Here is a 6,044-nt window from a genome sequence, read left to right as displayed (position 1 = left end):
GCCACGTCATCACTTGAAGTTCTGTGTAGCTTCTTCTTCTAAAACCAACAGCTTGCTTAAAACAAGGAAAACAAAATGTAAAGGTGGCAAAAAAAAGTTGTCGGAAGCCATTATTAATTGCATATCTTGAATCAATTTTAATTTTATTTCTACCACCATTATCATTAGGTTATTTAACATATATATATATATATATATATATATATATATATATATATATATATATATATATATATATATTGTCAATATCATTTTTTAATATACCTCTTATCAATGTTTTTATATAATACGATTAGTGGTGTAAAAATAAATTATCTCATGATTTCATCAATGAGTTAAGTAGTAAAGATATAATCAATTAACTCGACCGGATGATTTTTTTGTCTTATCGTGGTCCTATATTTGAATATTTCGACCTAATTTAAGAAAAACAAAGATAATTTTAAATCTAAAATTTTAAAGCTTTTGATTTTAAATTTTAAATTACATTAATGAAATTAATTTTTATTTTTCACATGTAATTATTGAATTACATATATATTTACTCAAATGAGACAAAACAGAAACGAGATGCAGAGTAAGTGTTAATGTAAGGAAGCTTTCTGCATTGTAGGACATAAAAGAAAAAGGGGTTTCATTGAATAATCTCTTTTGATACAAGGAAGAGCCTATCTTATATAGGTTCTGAGAACTAGAAAAAAAAAGGAAAAACAGAATCCCTAGGTACTGCACCGCTTAAACAAAAGGTTAACACCTTGTACGTACAAAAACAAACACCCTTTTCTAAGGGTTGGGTTTCGATACAAATAATTTTACTTTAAATTTTTCTTAAATTATAACTATTATTTAAAAAATGGTTTGATTGTAAGTCTAAGTTGATTTGGGCCGCTGGTTAAATGAAAAAAAAAATATTCATTTTATAATTTATAATATAATTATTTTGTTTGAATCAATTTACTTTTAGTCTTAAATCAATTTACTTTTAGTTTATTTTACGTTGTTATTTGACTTAGTTTTGTTAAGATACAAATAAAATTTTATATAAAATAAAATAAGATATGAATATGAATTTATATACACATAAAATATCTTTTTTAATAAAAAAAATCTTTTTGAGTGATATCAAAAGCAAATTGATGATAGTTTGACTCAAAGCATACAATATCTTGTCAGTATAGAGATTTATAAGAGTGTAAAAATCTATAAGAGTGTTGAACCTCCCTAAATATTTATCCTATCAAACTTTTTTAATACAATTGTTAAAAAGATTCTTTCTATATATATATATATATAATGATTAATAAATTACACGGTAGTACAAAATATTTTAAATTGCCAACGTATATAGTGGTATGTAATTAAAAGTTTGGTAATTTTTATCTTTTATGCTTTAATGAAGAGAACATCATTTGAGGCAAAATTAGGTAGTTGTTGATTTATTTTATATTAATGTTGTACTTTCAATGTATAGGATAAAAAGAGAGAAAAAGGTTTAACTCTTGATCATTATCCTCTTGAAAGAAAAGTAAATGAAAATTATTGTGATATTTGAATATGATTTGGACAGTAATTTTATGATAGAAGTCAATATAAATTGTTGAATGGATGGCTTTTTGGTTGTGGCCATCTCATCTTTTATAAATCTGCTTAATGGATTCTCTTTTTACATCTTTTTCTTATCTTTATTTTGTAGCTTTAAAGCTTCATGTGCTACCTTCCACCTCTAAATTATAGTGCTTTGGCCTATCCTCTAAAATATACTATGCTAGTATTACATCTTTAGTAATGAATCATTGCACTTTTTTATTAGGACCTTATATTTTATCATTATTTCTTTTGGCACACATGAAAGTTCAGATTTCGTATTGTGTAATTAATTAAAAGTTGGACAAGGAAAATATGATGCACCCTTGATCAACTTCATGCATCTTTGATTTACAAATCATTGACTTGTAGACTTTTCTTTAATCTTTAATTAGATCGACTAACTTTTTTTTATTATATTATGTTAATTTATTTAAGTGATTTTTATAGTGGTATTCGGATTGGTAGAATAGCTTCCTATTTTTTAAGAATTGGAGAAAAAAATAATTTAAATATATTTTTCCCTTATATTTGTACGGTGTTTTTTTAATACAAAACATGATTAATTTTTAACGACAATATCTCAAATGCTTAAAACTATTTTAAATACTATTCTATATTTAAAGAAACATAGCTATTTAAAGTATATGTGATATCAGAGATTTTTAATTATTTCCAAATATTATTTTCTTCTCTCTTTAAATCTTTATCATTATAAGAAAATGTCAAACTATACATAAAAATAAAAATTGTCGGCGAAATTTAATTTATTAATCAATTTTAAATTTTAATTATTGATAAAAATATACTTAGTAAAATTTGTTGATAAATTAAACTTTTTTTATTATCATCAAAAATATTTATTGATAATGTATTTGGCAGTGGTTTAGAATTTTTATTATCAATAGTAAATTTTATCAGTAAAATGAGTGTTAAAATTTCTATTTTAGACTTTAACTATTTTATTGTTAAATTCATTAATAATTATTTTTTTTGATAATCCATAACTAAATTCGTTAGTAATAGATGTTTTTTTTAAATTCATTGATAATTAAATATATTTTAAAATTCTTTAGTAATTTCATCAACAATAATAATTTCATTAGAATATTCATCAATGAAATAGGTAATAATTTTTTTTATATAACAAAATATTTTTTATAAATTAATCAGAAATTAATGAAATTAGAATGGGAGAAAAAAATGATAATAACAACAAAAGCAACGAAAAATCTAACGAGGCTTTCCAATGTGTTTTGTCCTCATTCGCACACTTTCAGGGAAAACTTCCCAGAAGATCACCCATCCCTAAATTACTCCAGACTAACCATGAAGTTCTTATGGATTAGGCTACCGAAAAGCAAATGCATTTGGTGATATAAGTAGCCAAACCAATCCCTTTAGGCCATGTTCTTTTGAGTGGATTTGAGAGGATGGATTTGAGGGGATTTGAGAGGATTTGAAGATAATTTTTTTTGTCGTTTATTTGAGTGAATTTGGAGGTAAATGAGAGTGAATTTGGAAATAAAATTTGTGAGAATTAGTATAGAATTGTATTGACATGACAAATTAAAAAAAATTATTTCCAAATTCACTCTCATTTACCTTCAAATTCACTCAAATAAACGACAAAAAAAATTATCTTCAAATCCTCTCAAATCCCCTCAAATCCATCCTCTCAAATCCACTCAAAAGAACAGAGCCAACTATATAGTCTCATACCTATACAGTCTCTAGATCCCTCTCATTCTGGTGTATGTTTGATTCATTCATGTGTCCCTTCCACTGGAAGCCTGCCAGGAGCCGCTCCTTGTCTATGCCCCTTGCACATCGTGCCTCTTGCACTGGCGATCACTCCCCACCCTCGTCAGTGCCCGGGTGTCACAAAAAAAACAAAATTAAAGTCATCGCAAAAATATCAAAGTCAAGAAAAAAAGTTAAGTGAAAACGACGTAGTTAATTTTTCTATTATTACTTGTTCTAATATATTAATTTATAATTGTATAAAATGAAGGAAGACTCAAATTTAAAAACTCTGAAAATCAAAGGAAAATGAAAAGTTGTGCGTTATGACTATCAATTTCACTCTTCAATGTCACAAAACCCTAACCAATTTGTATTTAGATATGCAATTAAAAATGAAACAACATAATATTAACGAGAAAGAAAACAATAGCAAACTTCAAGGAAAACATGATACTCCAAAATTATGGGTAGGAATAAAAAAGTTGTCACAATTCTAAGAGAAATATGGAGTAATTTGTTTTTTTAGAAGGTTACTAAATATGGAGTTAAAGTTATAAGCAATTTTTCCTCCTTTTAAGAATAATATTGAATTTTCTTTTTATTTATGAATAAAATTTTTAGTAGAATATAAATATTTAGAGATGAAATTCACAATTTATCCAAATGTCAAACTAGATATTATTGTTATATTTAATTCATTGACGAGTCAAGGAACATAATATAAAATAATTTAAAAGATTAAATATAGTGCGAAGACTAAGTATTACATAAACAATTTGATAAATTTATTAATTAACCGAAGGGTAACGAGTGTCTTGTTTTTAATTATGAAATCAAGTTGTTAGCATCACATCAAACTTTGATTTTATTATAGATTGATTTATACTTTTGTCACAGATAAAAGTCTTTGTGAATGCACATTATTAAGTGTTGGATGATATAAAATAAAGCAACTTTCATTATCTGTGTCAATTAAGTGAAAAAGATTTTTTTTATGAGATAATATATATAAAAAATGAGTTTTGTCATTTTTTTTATAAATATAAAATTCATATTTTAAATAATATTCGACTTAAAATTTCAAATCTACTAAGATAACGGGGACTCTTAAATGACATAAGCCTATTCAGTTTTAACATTTCTAAGTTTTGTACACATTATCCACCATTTTCTTCATTTGTAGCAAGCGTTTTCTAGTGGATTTGTTTTGTTAACATTATCCGATGGTCATCGTGTCAATTTTTAAAAATTGTTATGGATTTTGTTGAAAAAAAAATTCTGAGAAATATTTGTGATCCATATTTAATATTCCAGAAAAGAGATATGTTGGGTTTATTAAAATATAGAGGATGTTATAAAAAAATGGAATATATGTAGAATATTTTAAAAAATTAAAGAATACATATTTAGTTCTGTAAAACATAGAAAGTACTAATGTAATAGCTTCAATAAGTACATAAACAAAAGTAAATGTGAAAAATTTAATAAAAATCACTTTTAATGACTTACAATCAACTACCGAAAATAAAGTAAAGTGTCAAAGTAATTATTCTAAACCTGAGAAGGATGTGTAATTACAATAAATCTTAGAATATGTTATTATAATTAACTTCAAAAATTATTCTCAACTTTTCTTCCCGTTTGGAAAGAAAAGTAACATTTATACAAATTTTATTATTATTCTTTCATCCTTTCCTTTCACTAAACAAATATAGATTTAAGATTTCGTGTGTTTTATGATTTTGTTTTTATATTTTTCCTCATTTCAATTAAATAATTTTTTTATGTTAACAACCCAAAAAATATAAATTAAATGTACATTTTATAGAGCTATTCCACTTATATATTTAGCAGTATTTCCTAAACTTTAATACATAAAATATACCTATATAACATAGTTCTAGCATTTATTTTAAAAGTTTTTCAAATAGAAACTTACCAATCTCATCTAACACATCAACATGCATACATTACACAATAAAACACATTTTATATAAGAGTATAATCTAGATTTAATTATCTAAATTTACGGATCGGAGAAACTTTGTACCTGTAATGTCATGTAATATAAAATTCTTAACTATTAGAAACTAGTAATAATACTCAGTTCCCCCTCCTTTATTATAAGATAAATTCTTTATAGCTTAAAAGAAAATTAGTCTTTGACCCTATAATCAACTATAAAAACCTCTTTTACTTTTCACCATTTAGACTTCATCATTTACATGAGTTTGTGAGTCTAGTAGAGTTAAGAATAATTTCAAAATGAGTATCTTTAGTCAATGCATAACATTAAACCAACTTGTTATACCATTCCATCCAAGAATGATATTGCCACAAAAAATCACAACATACAAAAAATATGTCTCGTTCAAGTTATCATGGAATCACCTCCTTGAAACATTTACCTCCTTCTAATAATTCAATTTTCCTTAATTTTCTTTACATATAAAGCACCATAAATTCACATACTCACTCAACAAGACATGCCCTCGCTCAATGAGCAAGTTGGAGGTTCACTCGCTTAGTGAGTCTCTCTCCTCTACCAAACTCAAGTTTGGTTTTTGCTCAACAAGAGTCTACTTGCTCAGTGAGTAGGCTCATGACTATTTGCTAAACTCATTTTTGGAATTCTCCTAGGAAGAAAAGAGCTCACTCAGCGTGTTTACTTAACGCAAATATCAAAATTCTACATTTTGACAGTACCAACCAAT

The sequence above is a fragment of the Vigna umbellata genome, chromosome 3 (genome assembly GCF_029865625.1).
Source record: "Vigna umbellata cultivar VRB3 chromosome 3, Vumbellata_1.0, whole genome shotgun sequence".
NCBI lineage: Eukaryota > Viridiplantae > Streptophyta > Magnoliopsida > Fabales > Fabaceae > Vigna > Vigna umbellata.
The sequence above is the reverse complement of the archived record's forward strand: the minus strand, read 5'-3'. Positions refer to the sequence as shown.